We start from the raw sequence: 20036 nt of genomic DNA, 5'->3' as shown, positions 1-20036 counted from the left end.
ATTTTTAGGTCTCTAAGTGTTCTCCAAACATCCTTCCAGAAGGAAGTATTAGTGGGCATTCCCACCAGCAGTGTAGAAGTGTGCCCTTTCCTCCACATCCACGCCAACATTTCTGGTTTTGGGATTTTGTTATGTGGGCTACTCTTACTGGGGTTAGGTGATATCTCAGAGTAGTTTTGATTTGCATTTCTCTGATGATTAAGGATGATGAGCTTTTTTTCATGTGTTTGTAGATCTTGCGTCGGTCTTCTTTTTTTTTTTTTTATTGTTGGGGATTCATTGAGGGTACAATAAGCCAGGTTACACTGATTGCAATTGTTAGGTAAAGTCCCTCTTGCAATCATGTCTTGCCCCCATAAAGTGTGACACACACCAAGGGCGTCGGTCTTCTTTAGAGAAGTTTCTCTTCAAGTCCCTTGCCCACCCTGAGATGGGGTCACGTGTTCTTTTCTTGTTAATATGTTTGAGTTCTCTGTGGATTCTGGTTATTAGACCTTTATCAGAGGTATAACCTGCAAATATTTTCTCCCATTCTGAGGGCTGTCTGCTTGCTTTCCTCACTATGTTCTTGGCTGTGCAGAAGCTTTTTAGTTTGATCAGGTCCCAGTAGTGTATTTTTGATACTGCTTCAATTGCCTGGGGAGTCCTCCTCATAAAATATTCACCCAGGCCAATTCCTTCAAGAGTTTTCCCTGCACTTTCTTCAAGTATTTTTATAGTTTCATGTCTTAAGTTTAAGTCTTTTATCCAGTGAGAGTCTATCTTAGTTAATGGTGAAAGGTGTGGGTCCAGTTTCAATCTTCTACAGGTTGCCAGCCAGTTTACCCAGCACCATTTGTTAAATAGGGAATCTTTTCCCCACTGAATGTTTTTAATTGGCTTGTCAAAGATGAAATAACGGTAAGTAGCTGGATCCATCTCTTGGTTCTCTATTCTGTTCCAGACATCTACTTCTCTGCTTTTGTGCCAGTACCATGCTGTTTGATCACTATGGATTTATAGTACAGTCTCAGGTCTGGTAGCGTGATTCCTCCTGCTTTGTTTTTATTGCTCAGTAATGTTTTGGCTATTCGAGGTTTTTTCTGATTCCATATAAAACAAATTATTATTTTTTCAAGCTCTTTAAAGTATGACAATGGAGCTTTAATAGGAATTGCATTAAAATTATATATTGCTTTGGGCAGTATAGGTGTTGCTTTTTTTTTAATTTAAAAAGTAAAATCACCTAAGCTCCTCATCTGTAGAGGGAAGTAATGGCTGTGAGTCCAGGTCTGCAATAGGATGGGAGCCCAGCCAGGGTCAGTTTCTCCACCCTCCTGCTCTCATCAATTTCCAGGTCAGAGTAGGGACCACTTCTACCAGCTGTCCCGTCTTCTTTTCTCCCCCACCTCAGACACTTCTCTCCCATTGGGAGAGCCACGCTTCAGAGAGGGGGTGAATGGGGTTCCCGCTTCCAGAAGGGATCAGCAGCAATGGCACAGCCAAGGCAGGGAAGGGAGACGGCAGCAGCTCTGTGCTGTCATTGGGTTTCATGGAGCAAACAGTGGCCTGATGCTCCATAGGCTCTGAGCTAAGCATGCAGTGACCGTGAGGTCTGGACATCCACTTGGCTTCTCTGCCTGGCTGTCCTTTCCCTCCCCAGCTCAGCTTTACCACCAGCTGTGGTCTCCAGCAGTGAGTCTTCTTCTCTCAGATGCCCGGATTAACCCTTCCTGGGGGACCCCGCAGGAGAATCCAAGGTCCCTAGTGGGACACATTGCCCTGGCTTGGGAATAGGGCAGATGAAGTCAACTCCCAGCTGAAACGCATGGCCTTGGGCAGCTGCTTCCCAACTCCAGCTGCCCTCCTGGAAGACGGAATTTCACAACCGCAGTGCCTACCTCCTGGGGCTGTTGTAAGGACTGAATAAAATAATGTTTGTAAAGTGCACGGCTCACTACTGAGCAAACACTTAACCCTGTCACTGAATATCTGCTGTCCGTTGGGCTGCATCTTTCCAGATCATTTCTCTCTTCATTTATACAAACATATAAAGTATTTCTGTGTTTTTTTCTTTTTCTTACAGAAAAACTATGTATACATATGAACGTGTGCACGTGCACACATACCTCCTGCGTTCCTGCCACCGGCTGCCTTCTGCTCCATACAGAGGAACTTCATAAGGGGGGATGGACATTTGGGTTGTTCCTAGATGGTCGCTATTACAAACTGCATAGCTATTAGCTTCTTCATGTGTGCTTTCTTATGCATACGTGAGACGCTGTCTCTAGCACAGGTCTTTTTTTATTTAATTTCAAAATATTACGGGGGTACAAATGTTTCTGGTTACACGTGTCAGTTGTGTCACACCTGAGTCCGGGTTGTAAGTGTGCCCATCACCTGGAGTGTTTCTCTCCCCCTTTGGCTGCATTTCCTCTGAGTTTTACTTCCCTCCCAGAGGGTGTGCCCATGGGTTCATTCCAATTAACTAGCGGGTACATGTGGTGTTTCTTATTCCACTCTTTAGATACTTCATGTAGGATAACGGGCTCTGTTCCACCCAAATTGTTGCATAAAGTCCTAAAGTCATCCTTCCTCATGGTGGAGTGGAGGCCACAGTGTACCTCTAGCACAGGTCTCAGTTCTAAACAATGAGACATGAGTCAAACATTTAGACTGCCTTGGATGTCAGTCATATTTGTTCTTAGTGTATGAAAAACTCAATCAGATACAATTGTGATTAAAATGCATCTTTTTTCACTTCTCAACATACTAATTATTATTATAGTATTTCTACAATTCACATGCTGCATAATAAATGTCCTGTGGCCTAATGCTACGTAGTGTGTGAACATTTCCTAATTGTGATTTTTATCTTGACTTAATTATGGATTCACAGGAAATAACTAATTATACAGAGAGAAAGGCATTCCGTATCTGAGTTTATCCGGTTTCTCCTAGAAGCATCTTGCATAACACTAGCACAGTATCACAACCAAATAATTGACACTGATAGAATCCAGAGAGCCCATTCAGTTTTCACTGATTTATACGCACTCATTTGCATGCGCATGGGTGTTTCTGTGTAATTTTATCCCTTGTGCAGATTCGTGTAACCACCACCGCCACCCAATTAAAACCCTATATTGTTCCTTCCTCGCAAGGCTCCTAGAGGTTCCCTCTTTACAGCTGCCCCCACCAAATCCCTCACCTTTGGTGATCCCCCATCGGACCTCCATCTCTACAGTTTTACTTCAAGAGCGTTGGATAAATGGAGCCTTACCTTATAGAACCTTTTGAGACCAGCTTTGTCTCACTCAACATAATCCTCTTAGGATTCATTCACCTTGTCAAGTGTTTCAATAGTTGCTTCCCTTTTCATTATAGACTAACACCCCCTGGTATGGATGTATCACAGTTTGCTTAGCCATTCATTCACCGAGGAAAACTTGGGTGATTCCCAGTTTGGAGCTGATATAAATAAAACTTCTATCGATAGGAACATTCATGTATGGGTTTTCATAGGGACATAAGTTTTCATTCCTCTGACATAATGGCCCATGTGGCCGTGGCAGGGCTCTATGGTGAGTATATGTTTAATTTATAAGAACTGTCAAACTGTTTTCCAGAGTGGCTATACCATTTTACATTCCCATCAGCGACGTATGAGCAGTCCAGTTTCTCTGCATCCTTCCCAGCATTTGGTGTTACCACTGTTTTTTTATTTTATCCATTTCTGTATGATGAACTCTCTTTATGGCTTTAATTTGCATTTCCCCCCCAGCTAATGATGTGAAACATGTTTCCATGAGCTCATCTGCCACCGGTATCTCCTGTTCAGTGAATCATCTCTTCTTTGTGCCTTTGCTCTATTTTCTAATCAAATTTTTTGTTTCTTCACTGCTGAGTTTCCAGAGTTCTTAATAAAAGCTTCTCTTTTGAACATTCGTTTTGGAATACCAGCTGTGTGAGTTAGGTAAGCATTCTGTTCCGATTGATGCTGCCGGTGGACGTGGATGAAGACCGTCTTGAGCTTTATTTGCACAATCATCATGCTTCTCATGATGTGTAATTCAACCTCAGGATCCCTTTTATACCCTGTTTCAAACCAACAGTCAATATGTGTTATGAATATGACTTTAGAAATATCTGATTGAGAAAAAGAACAACAAAGGGTCTGAAACTCTGTGACGGTCAGCCTTGTTCTGCCGAGTGACCTGTCACCTGGTGCCTGAGTGGTGAGTGCTCTTATCTTTTTTTAATTTTATTTTATTATTAAATCATAGCTGTGTACATTAATGTGACCATGGGGCACCATACACTGGTTTTATAGACCACGTGACATATTTTCATCACACTGGTTAACATAGCGTTCCTGGCATTTTCTTAGTTATTGTGCTAAGACATTTATATTCTACATTTACTAAGTCTTATCATTCTGTAGCTCTCATACATGCCCCTTGTATAAAACACAGGAAAGCACAGGTTATTTTTATGTATTGCTAAGGACCGGAATTTGTTGTGGTGAGAAGTGTAGTCTCTTCAGTTACTATTCAGTTCATAAGGATTCAGACAGCATAGAATCAAATCCCAGCCTTACTACTCAGTCGTGGGGCGGGGGGGCTACCTGGCGTGGATTAGCAAATTGTGATCTGCACCCTGCTTCCACATGAGGAGGAGAAGGAGGGGCTAACGTCCAGGTTGCCTTGTCTTCAACAAGCTACACATGCCCACTTGAATTTGGTTCCATCTGGAGGAAGGGGCTGCTTCTTTCTCACATAAAGGTGCCAACCACCTGCCAAGCTGCACACTGGTGGAACTGTGTCTGCCAAAAAAGGGCATCTTGTTCTAATTCAAAAGGGGACACTACTTTCTGATTTGCACATGGGCTCTTATAGGCTAGCAAGGATGCTAGGCTGTATTACCTTGAGCAAGTTGATGAACCTCTCTTGGACTCAGCTGTCTTAACTTTGAAATGGGGATAATAACGGCACCTAAATTAAAGAACTGTTGCAAATGTCAACAGGGTTGATTCCTATAAAAGGCTAGGCATACCATCTGGCATATGATAAGTGCTCAGTAAATGTGGTCATTGTTGTTATCATTGCTATTATTTGATAAGGGGCTAGACTGGCTCCCCTGTGTGAATCAGTTTGCAAACCAACAATTGGAAAAGGATCGTCAAGTGCATTGCACAAGGTCAGGACAATACAGCTCTCTACAAAACTGTAGCACTTCCGAGTTACAGTCACAAAACACTGCAAGGCACAGGATTTTCCCCTGCTCTTGGGGCTGGGGAGGTGAATTGATGTGGAGAGGCTGGTGGAGCGTCCTTCGTCCTGGAGCCAGGCCAGCCCAGTGTCGACAGCCAGGTCAGACACCCAGCCTCGGGCTCCTGCTCCTGCTAGACTAATGCACTGCTTCTTCAAATATTTTGTTTTTAATTTCCTGAAAGATGTAGGGTTTTCATTTCTTTTCCTTAAGAAAATCCCATCGGTTCTCTGCCAATATTTTCTCTCCCAGAATAAGCTTCTGAGTATCTTAAAAGAATTTCAGAAGCCAACTGGTCCATCAATTTCTGAGCTCCAGAGGGCAAAAGAATCACACGGAAAGCATGCGGAAGGTGCAGATTCCTGGATCCCACCCCTGGAGATTTCGGTTTAGTGATTCTGGAGTCCTCATTAGGCATTTGTCTTTTTAACTGGTATTTTCAGGTGTTTCTGATGTTTACCTGGCCTTGTCGCACCCCTTCTAACCCTGAGAAGGATGTGACCATCCCAAGGTCACACCACGATGTGAAACGGCACTGAGACCAGAACACAGGCTTCTCTCTGTCTGCAGCTATTTCTCAGTAAGGTGCTTCTCTGCTTATTACTTTATCTCTCCCCACCAGCTGCCCTCACCCCCAACAACCTTACAAGAGTTCATCGGATACCCTTGGAGGCTTTAAGTCTACAACTTACCTCCAAACCACAATAGAACTTACAGGCTCAGGGTTGGTTCCCGAAAGGACATGACTTCTCTGTATTGGATGGTACAATGCCCATCAGTTCCTACCTGAGGTGAGCAGCAAAACCCCCCAAAGGGAAAAATACTTGCATCTATCTGGGGCCCAGCAAAGACAGTAGAGCAAAATGGAGACTTCTGTAGACAACACCAGGAGGTGCAAGGAGGCCTAGGGGACGGGATGAAAGGGTTGTCTGGGAGGCTTATCCAGCGGGCAACACATTAGCCCAACACGTTCGTTAGCAACCAAAGATGAACTGGGTAGTAGTTACTGTGCTAAGGCCTGGTCAGGACCAGCTCTGACTAGATGAAATAACTAAAACCTGCCCCCTGTACAAACATAGGAATGCAATCTATCTTTGTGCAAAGACTGTAAAACCTTTTTAAAGGCAGATCAATCAAACATTCACTCTGGAAAAATGCATGTGCAAATTGTGCCTGGATGCAGACACACGGGAATGGAATAGATGTTGAGAAAAGTTTTGTTAAACTTTACTGAATACAGGCCCACATGCTTGAACCTGAGCTAAAAGCATCCTCCCACAGATACAGATGTGAGTTCTTTCAGAGACATTTCGTTGCATCAGCAGAAATCAGGCCTAACTGTGGATGGAAATACGAAGGCAAAATCAGATTGCCTTACTTGCATTACTATTTGAGAAAGCAGCAAAAATGCTTTCAGAGCTCCAAAATTGGTGCCTGTAAACAGAGAGTTTAGAACAGCTACTGGGACTGCACCCTCAGTGGGGCCCCCCATCTGTGGAGGCTCAGTCGCCCTCCCCAGTAACTCACACTGGTCACCAGCATGGTGGATCCCTGCTCCTGGCCAAGCTCTCCCAGACAGTCTTTTTTCATCCAAAGTCGGCCCTTTCTGTTCTGCACGTGGGATAAGGAACTTTAGTCCCTGTATTAGTTGCTTGTGGCTGATATAACAAATAACCACAAACTGGGTGGCCTGAAACAACAGAACATTTGTTCCTTCACAGTTTGGGAACCCAGAAGACCAAAATCAAGGTGTCAGTGGGCCAAGCTCTCCCAGACAGTCTTTTTTCATCCAAAGTCGGCCCTTTCTGTTCTGCACGTGGGATAAGGAACTTTAGTCCCTGTATTAGTTGCTTGTGGCTGATATAACAAATAACCACAAACTGGGTGGCCTGAAACAACAGAACATTTGTTCCTTCACAGTTTGGGAACCCAGAAGACCAAAATCAAGGTGTCAGTGGGGACACAGGTCCCCCAGGGACTCTAGGGAGGAATCCCTTCGTTGCCTCTCCAGCCATCAGCTTTCCTTGTCTTGCAGCTGCCTTGCTCCAATCTCTGCCTGTGTGGTCACGTGGATCCCCTTCTTCTGCTATTAAAGCTCCCTCTCCTCACCCCTATAAGGACAATTATTAGACTTAGGGACCACCCAGATAATCTGGGATTCTATGGTTTAAATACATCCCAAAGTTCATGTGTTGGAAACTTAATCCCCAATGCAGCAGTGAGAAAGATGGGACCTTTATGAGGAGATTAGGTCATGAGGGTTCTGCCTGCATAATGGATCAGCACCATTAACTTGGGAATGGGTTCGTTATCCTGAAAAGGAGCTCCTCAGTAAAGGATGAGTTCAGCCTCCCTTGTCTCTCACTCTCTCAGTATGTCTGTCTCTTTCTCTCTCTCTCTGTCTCTCGTTCTCTCATGCTCCCTTCCCATTCTACCTTCTGCCATGGGATTACATGGCAAGAAGCTCCTCTCAGAGCAGGTGCAGGCCCTCAACCTTGGACTTCTCAGCCTCCAGAACTGTAAGAAATAAATCTCTGTTTTTAAATAAATTATCTAGTCTCAAGTAGTCTGTGCCAGCAGCCCAAAACAGAATAGGACACAGGATAAGCTCCCTCTCAAGGTACTTAATTACATCTGCAAAGACACGTTTTCCAAGTGAGGTCACATTCATAGGTCCCAAGTTCAAGGCAATAGGACATGGATGTATTGGGTGCAGGTGCAGAGGGCCCCAACTCTGCCCACTACAGTGACTATAGGCTTAAGCTGGTAAAATAACAGTAAAACTTTCTCAACTTCAACTTTTTGAACCAGGGCTTTTCTGAGATGACACGAGAGCTGAGACTGTGCTTAAAAGGAAATGCATATTCAATATTTTCACGCACTGCCTTGCCTCATATAGGACTGTCTTAGACAATGCTGATTGATTGATTACAAAGTTACTTATCCCATAAATACTGCAGTATTTAAAAAGAGCATACTGTTGAATCCACTGCAGTCCTGAGCAGAAAGTGTGCACATGTGATTTTTTCCACTCTCCAGGATAGTCAACCAGAGTGTCAGAGTGAGTGTAGCTTCACCCTATCCCAGAGGCGGCTGACACTCTTTTGGCCAAGAAACTTTAGCAAAACTCAGTTTGAGCCCACCTCAGTCTATTTGTTCCATTTCACTATAGATGCAACTTCTGCCATCATTCCTTCTCTGCGGAACAATTTTGATTCTTAACAGCTGAAGGAGCCACAAACGGGTATCAGGCTAGATATTACTCGGTGAATTTGACTGCGGCTTGAGCCAAGTGGGCACCTTCAAAGAACTGGTCCGGGAGAGAGGGTGAATTCAGTGGAGAGCCTTTGGAATTATAATTCATTGCTAGGCATCACTCACACCTTAACCCCTACCAAAGAAAAAGAAGTGGCCAACTGGCCATGCAAGTGTCTGTAGGAGACTCTGGCCCCAAACATTCCATATCTTGGAGAGTCTGAGAAGAACCAACAGGATTGGCAGTGCCACCTTCACAGGGACCATGCATAGTTGTGTCAGGTATCACCATGTAACAAAATACCCCACGAGTCAGTAGTTAAAAACAAAATCATTTACTTTCATTCACATTTCTGTAGGTTGGGTGGGAGTTCGCTAACCTCACCTGAGTAGTTCTGCTTCAAGCCCAGGTCCAGCTGGTCTGGGCTGGGTGTTCCTTGCAGGCGTGGCGCAGACCTACTCTGAGAAGGTCCATTCTGAAGGAAGGCACAGCAGCTACCAAGGGGAAGCTCCTCTCCCAAACACATTTCAAATCTCTCTGGATGCATCCTGATTGCTATGGTTGGGGGGCCTAGTGCAGCCATTCACAAACCCTTTTCTCCTCCCCCTCCTCCTTCTCTCCTCCTAAGACAAAGACACAAAGGATCTGACTAGCCCACCCCCTGAGAAGTTCAGGCTAAAAGACCCTAACCTGGCAGGCAACCTATAGAATTTGCCCATCCCCCATAGCCCCACACAAAAAGAATCTCTAACTTCTCCCATGCACAGACACCAACTTTGCACTGCCCAGGTGGGTCACCCTCCCCTTTCAGTAAACCTGGCCTGAACATCTCCTCTGTGGCCTCTTCTCTGGGCTCCACCATTTACACCTGTCAGCTACTTCCTCATGGGCCAAGTCCCATGCTGAGCCTAAAGTTCAAGAACAGAAAAATGCACATTGCCCATCATGATGTTAGCAAACTACACGTTTAAATTCAACATGAGCGGGTCCAGGAAGCACGGAGGTGGGAGGAAGGAAGGGAGTGGATATTTTTGAAACAGTAATTGATCTACTGAAATAATATTCAAATCTTGTTCTAATTCATTTTGCTTCTCAAATACTTTAATCTCTATTTAGACATCTGCATTTCCTTGCTCAAATAGCCTTAATAATGAATATGTTATTATGATATTCTGAGCACTAACAAGGAATTAAATTCCTCAGTTTTGGTTCCTATTACATCAGTGTGTGTATGTGTGCGCGTGGAAATCATTTGGTAGCCTGTATCATAATTCTCTGGTAAGTCTCTTTTAGTGGTGCAACATTACCCAGTAGTATCAGACACTGTTGTTGACTGACCAAACGCCAATTCTCACCTCCTTCTCCTCTGCCCACCTGCACTATTAATGATAGAGATGACAGCTATTCTCCTCCCCAACTTTCGCTGCACCTACAAGTGGCCTTATGACACTGGCCAGCGACATCGGGCAGAAATCTGCACCGATGTCTTGGGAAAGTCTTTGCTCTCTTAACAAAGAACAACCGACCCCACTGGCCCTGCCCCTTCTCTCTTTCCTCCTGTCATTAATGTGGTTCTGATGAGGTTGACAAGAATGAAGGAAATGTGTACAGAACCATGAAAATGCTGGTTGACATCTTTGGGCCACTGAGCCAACAGCTATAGCTGCCAACCCCAAGACTTTCATAGAATGGCTTTCCTTTAGTTGTATCCAAGGACACTCCTAGGACAGGGGGTGGCAAATTGCAGCTCTCAGGGCAAATCCAGACTTCCACCTGCTGTTGTAAATCAAATTTTATTAGGACACAGCCATGCCTGTTTTTTTGTCATCTATGGCTGCTTTTCTCCTACAATAGCAAAGTTGTTGGAACAGAGACCTTCAGGCACATGAAGCTTGAAATATTTGCTCTCTGGCCCTTTAGAGAAAAAGTTTGTCAACTTCTTCCTCTGTTTCTTTTTTCTATCTTTCACCTCTGGCCCAGTGCTGGTACACAATAGAATGCAATAGTTGTTTGATATAACGGCAATAGGGTTAGATGCTATTTATTGAGCACTGACTATTTGTCAGGGGCTATGCTAAACACTCTTCACCTACTATCTTTATCTTCAAGAGACCCCTACTGCTTATAACCACTGCCTCCCCCACTCTACAAAGGTGAGACTAAGGCTGAGAATCACGAAGCGACTAGCCCAAGGTCACAAAGCAAGTGAAGGGCAGAGCCAGCCCTCCAGTATAGGCTTGGCAGACTTCAAAGACAATGCTCTTCACCTCCAGGCCCTTCTGGCCTCCCAGCTGTCCAGGTGAATTGGATCAGAGACTGTCTTTCATGAGGCAGGACAAGGCTCATCATCCCCTTCTTTACACTGCCCTCTGAGCTAGGTTTATAAACTATTTTTTTCATCACACCTCACTAGAAAAAGTAACCTCTTGGCAAATTGAAAACAATGACTCTAAATCACTGAAGCACAGGGTTTTTACAGCTACCAAATAAACAGAAGATATTGTAAATCTCCCCTTGTGGATTAGCTGAGAAGCAACTTTGCATCCTTCAGGACTGGGTCATTCTTCCCCTCTGCCCACACCAAGACATGTCCAGAGGATGGGAAGTCTGCCTTCTGCCTGTCAGCACCCTCTAATTCCAAGATAGGTATCTTTTCTTATCTTTTGCTTAAAAAAAAAAATCCTTCATGCTGATCGGGGTGCTCCCACAGCACAACTTAGCTTTCAGCAGACAACAAGCACATCCCTCTGCCCATCTAAGAGACCTACTGCCCAGATGTCCAGGGGGTTGTCCACAAATCACTCAGCTTCCTCTGAGGGTGGGGTAAGAGCGGGGCAGGCATTTATCACAGCATGGTATCTCTTCAACAGCTTGATTTGAGATCTTGTTCCAAGAGGAAAGATACTCAGCTATGATTTAATGAAAAAAAAAAAAAAAAAAAGAGGAGAGATACTTACAGATCAAGTTAGTTTAAACATTGTTGGTGGAAATCCCATGGGGTTTCTCTTGGTAGACTAAAAAGGGTCCAAGAAAATCAGCCTGGGTTTTAATTTGAATTTCTGCTCAATTCATTGATAAGCATAAGCTAAGAAGAGAGAACTAATTAATACCCACTGAATGCTTACTATGCAGCCCAAACAGTGTGTGCTTTCATCCAGTGGTGACATATTGGGTGCACATGTCTCAGACCTGTTCTAAGAACCAGGCACATACTCACTCATTTAACTCTAACAGCAGCCTTACATGGTAGGTATGATGGGTTTTGTATATGAGAAAAAATGGGGCATAGACAGTGTGTTAGTTGTCCATGCCTGCTAACAAACATCCCCAAACCATAATGGCTCAAAACAAATCAAACATTTCCCCACTCCCCACCCCAGACCCCAGCCACTGGTAATCACCCTTCTCTCTAAGGGTACAAAGTACTCAATACTAATATGAAGCCAGTAGACCAGTGGTTCTCAACCTTCCTAATGCCTCCTAAGGCTGTGACCCTTTAATTCAGTTCCTCATGTTGTGGTGACCCCCAACCATAAAATGATTCTTGTTGCTACTTTCTAACTGTAATTTTGCTACTGTTATGAACCGTAAGGTAAATATCTGATATGTAGGTTGTATTTTCATTGTTACAAAGGGATCATGACCCACAGGTTCAGAACCCCTGAAGTACACCATCTAATTCATGCCCACGTAGGAGAAAAACTCATTTCAATTCAAGCTGGGGGGAAGGGTCATGAGGGAAGAGGGGGGGGAGTTTGGGGTGCTTTCACAGAATAAGCACAATATAGGGGTGTATGGCACACCTTCTGGGTGTGGGACACAACTACAAGAGGGACCCTACCTAACAAATTCAAATGTTGTGGGTTGGTTGTTTATACCCTCACATTAACCTGAAATTTGAAAAAAAAAATGTTCTAGCTAGACAGGAGGAATATGTTTTAGAGCTCTGGTGCACAACATGGTGACCATAGGTGATAGCAATGTATTGTACATTTCAAAATTGCTCAAAGAATAGATTTCAGATGTTCTTATCTCAAAAAAAGATAAGTATGTGAAGTGAGGAATATGTTAATTAGCTTGATTAAGCATTTTACAATGTGTACATATATCAAAATACCACAATGTATCCCATAAACATATACAAGTATTATTTGTCAATTAAAAATAAATTTTTTCGGGTGACACCTGTAGCTCAGTGGAGCTACAGGTGTCACCAGCCATATACACCAAAGCTGGCAGGTTCAAACCCAGCCCAGGCCAGCTAAAACAACAATGACAACTGCAACAACAACAACAAAAAAAGCAGCCAGGCATTGTGGTGGGTGCCGTAGACTACTTGGGAGGCTGAGGCAAGAGAATCGCTTAAGCCCAAGAGTTTGAGGTTGTTGTGAGCTGTGACACCACAACACTCTACCTAGGGTGACAGCTTGAGAGTCTGTCTCAAAAATAAATAAATAGCTTTTTTCAAGAAATCAAGGATTTATTTACCTCATGATTCTGCAAACCCATTGAGGGTTTTTCTGACCTGATCAGGCTCTCTCAAGCAACTTTGGTCAGCTTATGGATAGGCTGATGGTTGGATGGTCTGGGATGGCCTCACTCACCTGTCTGGGAGTTGGAAGGCTGTTGGCTCAGGGATCAGACCACTTGCCTCTCTGTCCTCCAGTCAGATAGCCTGAGCTTCCTCACATGGAGGCAGTATTCCAAAGCAGCAAAAGGGATGAGCCCACAAGCAATTCTCAAATCTGTACTGATAACTCATTTGCTAAAACATCCCACTGGGCAAAGCAAGTCACATGACCAATTCCAGAGATCCCATAGAAGAGAACTTCCCAGGGTGCAGGTGAATAGAGATCTGTATACATTGGGGCCACTACTGCGTTCATCAACCACAGAGAAGTGCTGTGGCTTCTCTAAGATTTAATAGCTAATAAGTGACTGGAGTAGAATTTCAACCCAGATAGTGCAACTCCTGAGTCTGCATTCAAAAGTGTCATGCTATTCAATAATACATTATTTCATTTAATTCTTTTAAAACCATGAAGAGAAAGCTAACCTTATTTTTACTTTAAAAAAAAAAAAACACATAAAAAACTCCAGAGGCATAGTGATGTTATATAATTTGCCTGAGGTCATACAGCTAGAAAATGGGGATAATATGACTCATGTATATAAATGATTTTCTTCTGTTTTTACACATTAAAAACTTACACAAACATACTAACATCAGTCCCCGGGTGAAAGTCATTTCCAAAACCAGACAGTTTAAATGCCCACAGTATAAATTACCTGATAAATTCTAGATCACGTTATGTTTCATAGTATTATATCTTACTCAAATTCACTTGATGTTATGGCTACTTGCATTTGGGGATAAAAATTATGCAAGATATTTCTCCATAGTATGGCTTATAGGTATTTCTTCATACCATTTTATGTTCTCCAAATTTATATTATTCAATCTTATCCATTCCCTGTAGTCAGACATTAAGATAATCTCAACATTTTGCTAAATTATACTGTGATTAATATTCTCCCATATAAAACTTCATTCCCCATCTTAAGATCATTTTCTCAGTAGTGGAATGAGAGTAGTAGGGGTCACAAGGCATGAACATAATCAAGTCTCTTGATGCACACTGCAAATTTTCCCTCCAGGAAAGATGTACAAGTTCATGCCTAAGGATGCTCATTGCATCTCAACCTCACTAGGAGCAAGGTTAACTGACTGTTAACAGAAGGTAAAAAGCAAGCATGATTAGGTCCGTTGGATTATTCCTATGTGTGATGGCTTCGGCTCTTGATAGAGTGACTGCATCTATTTCACACCATGAGAGCCTTTACACGGTGCCCTGACACTCCAAGTCCATTGATGAAGACCCTCTCCATCCTGGATTAGCTCTACTGGGATTAGCTGACTCTCTGATACTCTTTTCCCCACATGTTTCTTTCTGACTACTGCATGTTTTATAAATCTCATTGTCCTCAGCTATGAACAACTTCAGCTAAGTCTTTCTCCAGCCTACAAACTCAAGCTGTTATTGTTTTTTGTTTTCTTTGCCCATCTCTGCCCTGATCCATTGTCCATTGATTTCATAGTTTGCTGCCTCTTTTCTAATATCCAGCCTAGTGGTTGGGAGGGGATCCTGTTTTCACTACTATATCCTGCCCACACCGTGTGTTATCATTTCATCCTTATCAGAGCCCTGGGAAGTGAACAAAGAAAGAGAGAGAAAAACTGGAACTTGCTGAAGTTAATAGGTTCTCTCAGTAGTTCAGGGCTCATCAGTGAACATAAGCCTGACATCATTCTTTCTCCCTCATCTCCAAAGGAGGAGAAATTAGGTGTGGAGCCACCAATTGAAAAGCTAATGTAGAGCGGCGCCTGTGGCTCAACGGGTAGGGCGCCGGTCCCATATGCCGGAGGTGGCGGGTTCAAGCCCAGCCCCGGCCAAAAATAAATAAATAAATAAATAAAAAAGAAAAGCCAATGTAACCAGCAAGTCATGAAGTTCTGGGGACCTGCCCAAGGGGTGTGAACCCAAGCAAAGAGAGGAAATGACTAAATATGAAAGCCTAATGAAGGAAGAATCACAATTAGAGGAAGGCTGTTTTGAGAAAATATGTTTCAAATGAAAAATGAAGCCAAAATACAGAGGAAAAGACAAAATAAAGAGTATTGAGGATCCAGTTGCCCTTAAAGCTGATAACTCTACACCTCCTACCCTCAGTCTCATAAGCTAAGAAAGCTCCCCTTGGTTCTGCAGATCCCAGCTGGAGTCACGCTTCTGTTACCTGCAGTAGAAGAGTACTGAGTTTCACGTCCACATTGCTAGTCCAGACCCACACGCAGAAACACATGCAGAAAGCAAGATGGTAGACTCTTTGAGTTGTTAGCGTCCAAGACCTTGCTACCAGCAGAATCTGCCCTCCTATGTCTCACAGTGAAGGTCTCTCCTATTACTGATGAGAACCTTCAATGCTTCTCCAGTCTGCCTGGCTCACCAGGCATCAAAAAAATCTCCATGCCAAAGTTTTAGTTCTTGAGAGCTATACAAATTCACTCCCTTGGGATGTGGGAGCAAAGGTTGGGTTGTGAAGGGCTTTAATCAATAGTGCATGAGCCTAAAGAACGGGCAGGAATCAATAATATATGTCCACACTCAACTTTTTTCCCTCTCAAAACAACATCATCAAAACATTCATGCCAGACTGCAATTGCAAAAGTCAATAAAAAAAAAAAGCTATTCTTCTCTTCCTTGCCCTCTAATAAAAGGCAAATTGTGCTAACCATATGGAAATGAGAAAGAATCAATTAGAAAAACTCAGAAAAATATGGTGTTTCATAGCGGTGGGTCTCTTTTCCATTTTTGCAACAAAAGTCACTTGCAGTTTTTAGGATGGGTCTGTAGAAAGACATGTGATAAATAAGAAATAGGATGAGAGGTTATATTCAGAACTCAGAGTATAAACATCTGGGTTTATGCTGTAAGAAATTCCTCTGTTAGGGCGGTGCCTGTGGCTCAAGGAGTAGGGCACCAGTCTCATATGCCGGAGGTGGCGGGTTCAAAACCAGCCCCGGCCAAAAACCACAAAAAAAAAGAAAGAAAGAAAGAAAGACCAACAGTTTCACTAGCAATCCTGTTACAGGGAGGAAGACCCCACCCATTACATGCTGAAGGAGGGGATATTAGAAAAATGAATGTAATTTAACACAATAACCATTATCTCTTGATAATGATAATAGGGCAAATTTTTCTTTTGTATACTACGTGTTGCTCTTCTATATAATAAATGTGTTACTTTTAAAAATAAAAATAAATGTAATACAGAAAAAAAAGAAATTCCTCTGTTAGATTATGAAGTACAGTAGCTGCCCTCAGTCCACGTTATATAGCAGACTCATGGTGAATATATGACGATTGGTTAGATGGTAACAACTCTCAATGCCAGATGATTCTAAAGGGAAGCCCATCTGAGAACCACTGAACTCCATTCTGTGTCTAGGCTAGGTGCTTTTTAAATATCCTGTCATCCCAAATAGTTTTTCCTAAAATTGGTGATGATGTTAGCACTGAGGCTCACATGAGATGAATGAGTAGACAGAACTGTTCTACTAAAATCTTTCATTCTATGGATTTAGGAATATTCTTTGACTTCTGGAAACTGTTTCAAATGAGAAACGGTAAGAAATATAAAATATAAGAAATAATTCTTACTTTTTATTGACTTATTAAATCACTAACTCTTTTTGTGTCATGTGTCCAAAGTTTGTTATCTAGTAGACATTTGGGGTATTGCATTGGATAAGACCCAGACTGTGATCTTAAGGAGATCACTGTTCACTGGGGTGACACCAATAAAATTAAATTAGAACAATGAAGTGCAGGGTCAGAATACAGTGTGATAAGGGCCATGAACATAGTGGGCACAGGAGAACTGTGAGAGAAAATTAATAGCCATGTAGAGCGAAGGAGCCGGTGCAGCTCCTCAGGAAACTGCCAGGAGGGTGAGGTTGAAGTGAGATGGGAGCATGAAGATGAAGACATGCCAGGAGGTGGGTCTGGAGAGGTTAGAGGAGACTAGATCAGTGGTTCTCAACCTGGCTGCAAGTTAGAATCACCTAGGGAGCATTTAAAAAATTAGAAAGGCCCTGCTTCCACCTGAGACCAATGAAATCATAAGCTTTTGGTGGTGAAACTCAGACATCATTTGTGGTGTCATCCTTTTAATCTCTTCAGGTGGTTCCAGTGAACTGCTAGTTTGAGAAACTCTGGACTACATTATGAAGTATCTTGCTACCAATCTAAGGAATTCAGACTTTGACTTCCAAAAGTAAAGGACTCCTAATTATGGAGATCATTCAACTCAAGAAAGAACATTAAACTTGCAGACTTACTTAAACAGATCTTTAGCACCACCAATGCTCACTCAGCTCTTTGAATTCTGCCAGACAGAAATTCAACTTCTAAAAGGCATCAGAATAACATAAAATAGTGAAGGACAAAGCTTGTCTCAAACAGGGCTGTGTTCAAGTCCTGGCAAGAAATTTAACTTTCCCTGTGCACTTCGGTTTCATCATTTCCAACATTTGGCTAGTACTATGTGCCTATTTCATAGGGTTGCTGTAAAATATTTATTAAGAACTTACTTAATGATGGTGGATAGGAAAGACATTTAGCTGAGCTCTCCTGGAACAACAGAGGCCTCTTCATCACCTAAACTTGGAGACAAGGTAACCTGAAGCAAAGGAGGAAGTGAAAAAGAAAAAGGTACGCAAGGAAGTGAACAAAGAAAGCACACATGAGGTGGACAAATCATGGCTCAGTGAGTAGGGCGCCAGCCCCATATGCTGAGGGTGGCGGGTTCAAACCCAGCCCTGGCCAAACTGCAACAACAACAACAAAAAAAAAATAGCTGGGCGTTGTGGCGGGCGCCTGTAGTCCCAGCTGCTCAGGAGGCTGAGGCAAGAGAATCGCGTAAGCCCAAGAGTTAGAGGTTGCTGTGAGCCATCTGACACCACGGCACTCTACCCAAGGGTGGTACAGTGAGACTGTCTCTACAAAAAAAAAAAAAAAAGAATAATTCAGGCACCATGAAGAACCAAAATAGAGCAACTCCTCCAAGGGACCACAAGACAATTTTAACAGAAGACTCCTCCTATAAAGAATTAATGAATCTGGGTGGCACCTGTGGCTCAAAGGAGTAGGGCACTGGCCCCATATGCCAGAGGTGGTGGGTTCAAACCCCGCCCAAAAACTGCAAAAAAAAAAAAAAAAATTAATGGATCTGACAGAAAGGAAATTTAAAATATGGATAATTAAGACAATCAAGGGATTGGATGAGAAAATGGAAAGAAAGAACCAAAAGTCAGATGAGATACATGTAGAATATAGAAAAGATATGGATGAGCTTAAAGAAATGAAGGAGACAATCAGGGAATGTAAAGATGCAGTAGAAAGTGTCAAAAATAGATTAGACCATGGAGAAGAAAGAACATCAGAATTAGAGGATTAAGTCTTTGAGTTAACACAAGTAGTTACAGAGTCAGAAAAGAAGAGAGAGAAAGCAGACCAGGCTCTTAGAGAACTATGAGACGTCATGAAGTGTTCAAACAGAGGGATAATAGGAATCCCTGATGAAGAACAAGATTGTCCCAAAGGGATGGAAGCCCTACTGGAGACTATCACAAATGAAAACTTTCCACGTTTTACTAAGGATCCTGACACACTCCTTTCAAATGGTTATCAAACCCCAGGCCATCTCAACTCTAACAAAGCCTCTCTCGAAGGCACATTGTAATGAACATGTCCAAAGTCAAGATGAAGGAGAAAATTCTACCAGCAGCTAGGAATAAGTGCCAATTAACCATTAGGATGACAGCAGACTTTTCAACCTAAACTTTCCAAGCCAGAAGAGCATGGTTATCCACTTTCAACATCCTTAAACAAAATAATTTTCAGCTCAGAATCCTGTATCCTGTTCACTTAGCTTCAAAATTAATGGAGAAATCAAATCTTTTGCAGATACAAAGCACTGAGGAAATTCATTGTAATGAGACCAGCTCTACAGGAAATACATAGACCAGTTCTCGGTTCTGAACACCATAACAGACCACCACCAAAGCAAACACCTAGAAGCCAAAAGCCAGAGCTTAGCTTTCACAATGGCACAAAGGATAAAATCACACAACAAATTATCTCATAATAAGATGAATAGAATTCCACCACACTTATCGATACTCTCAAAAAATGTCAATGGATTGAATTCCCCACTGAAGAGGCACAAGCTCACCAATTGGATAAAAAAACACAAGCCCCATCCAGATGCAGTCTCCAGGAGACACACCTAGTAGCCCTGAAAGACAAATCAAGACTCAGGGTGAAGGGACAGAAAACAGTGTTTCAAGCAAATGGAAATCAGGAGAAGGGAGGGGTTGTAATCTTATTCTCAGATACAAGTGGATTCAAACAACTTTAGTTAAGAAAGACAAAGATGGGCACTTCATACTGGTCAAAGGAACAATGCAACAAGAAGAGATCTCAATTTTAAATATTTATGCACCTAACCTACATGCCCCCAGGTTTATGAAACAGACCTTGAGGGGTCTGAGCAATACGATATCCTATAACACCTTAATTGTCAGGGACTTCAACACCCCTCTGACAGAACTGGACAGATCCTCTAAACAGAAACTACACAAGGATACAAAGGACCCTAGAACAAATGGGATTAATAGACATGTCCAGAACACAACATCCCAAACCAGAAGAATATACATTTTTCTCATCATCTCATGGCACAATCTCCAAAATAGATCACATCCTAGGATACGAATGAAACCTCAGCAAAATTAAAGGAATAGAAATTATTCCATGTGTCTTCTGAGACCACAAGGCTATCATGGTGAAGCTCAACTCCAACAATAATGTTCACCCCTGCACAAAGTCCTGAAAACCGAACAATATTATACTGAACAATAGTTGGGTTCAGGAAGAGATAAAACAGGGATTTGTGACTTTCCTCAAAC

Source organism: Nycticebus coucang, chromosome 12, assembly GCF_027406575.1.
Source record: "Nycticebus coucang isolate mNycCou1 chromosome 12, mNycCou1.pri, whole genome shotgun sequence".
Classification (NCBI taxonomy): Eukaryota; Metazoa; Chordata; class Mammalia; order Primates; family Lorisidae; genus Nycticebus; species Nycticebus coucang.
The sequence above is the reverse complement of the archived record's forward strand: the minus strand, read 5'-3'. Positions refer to the sequence as shown.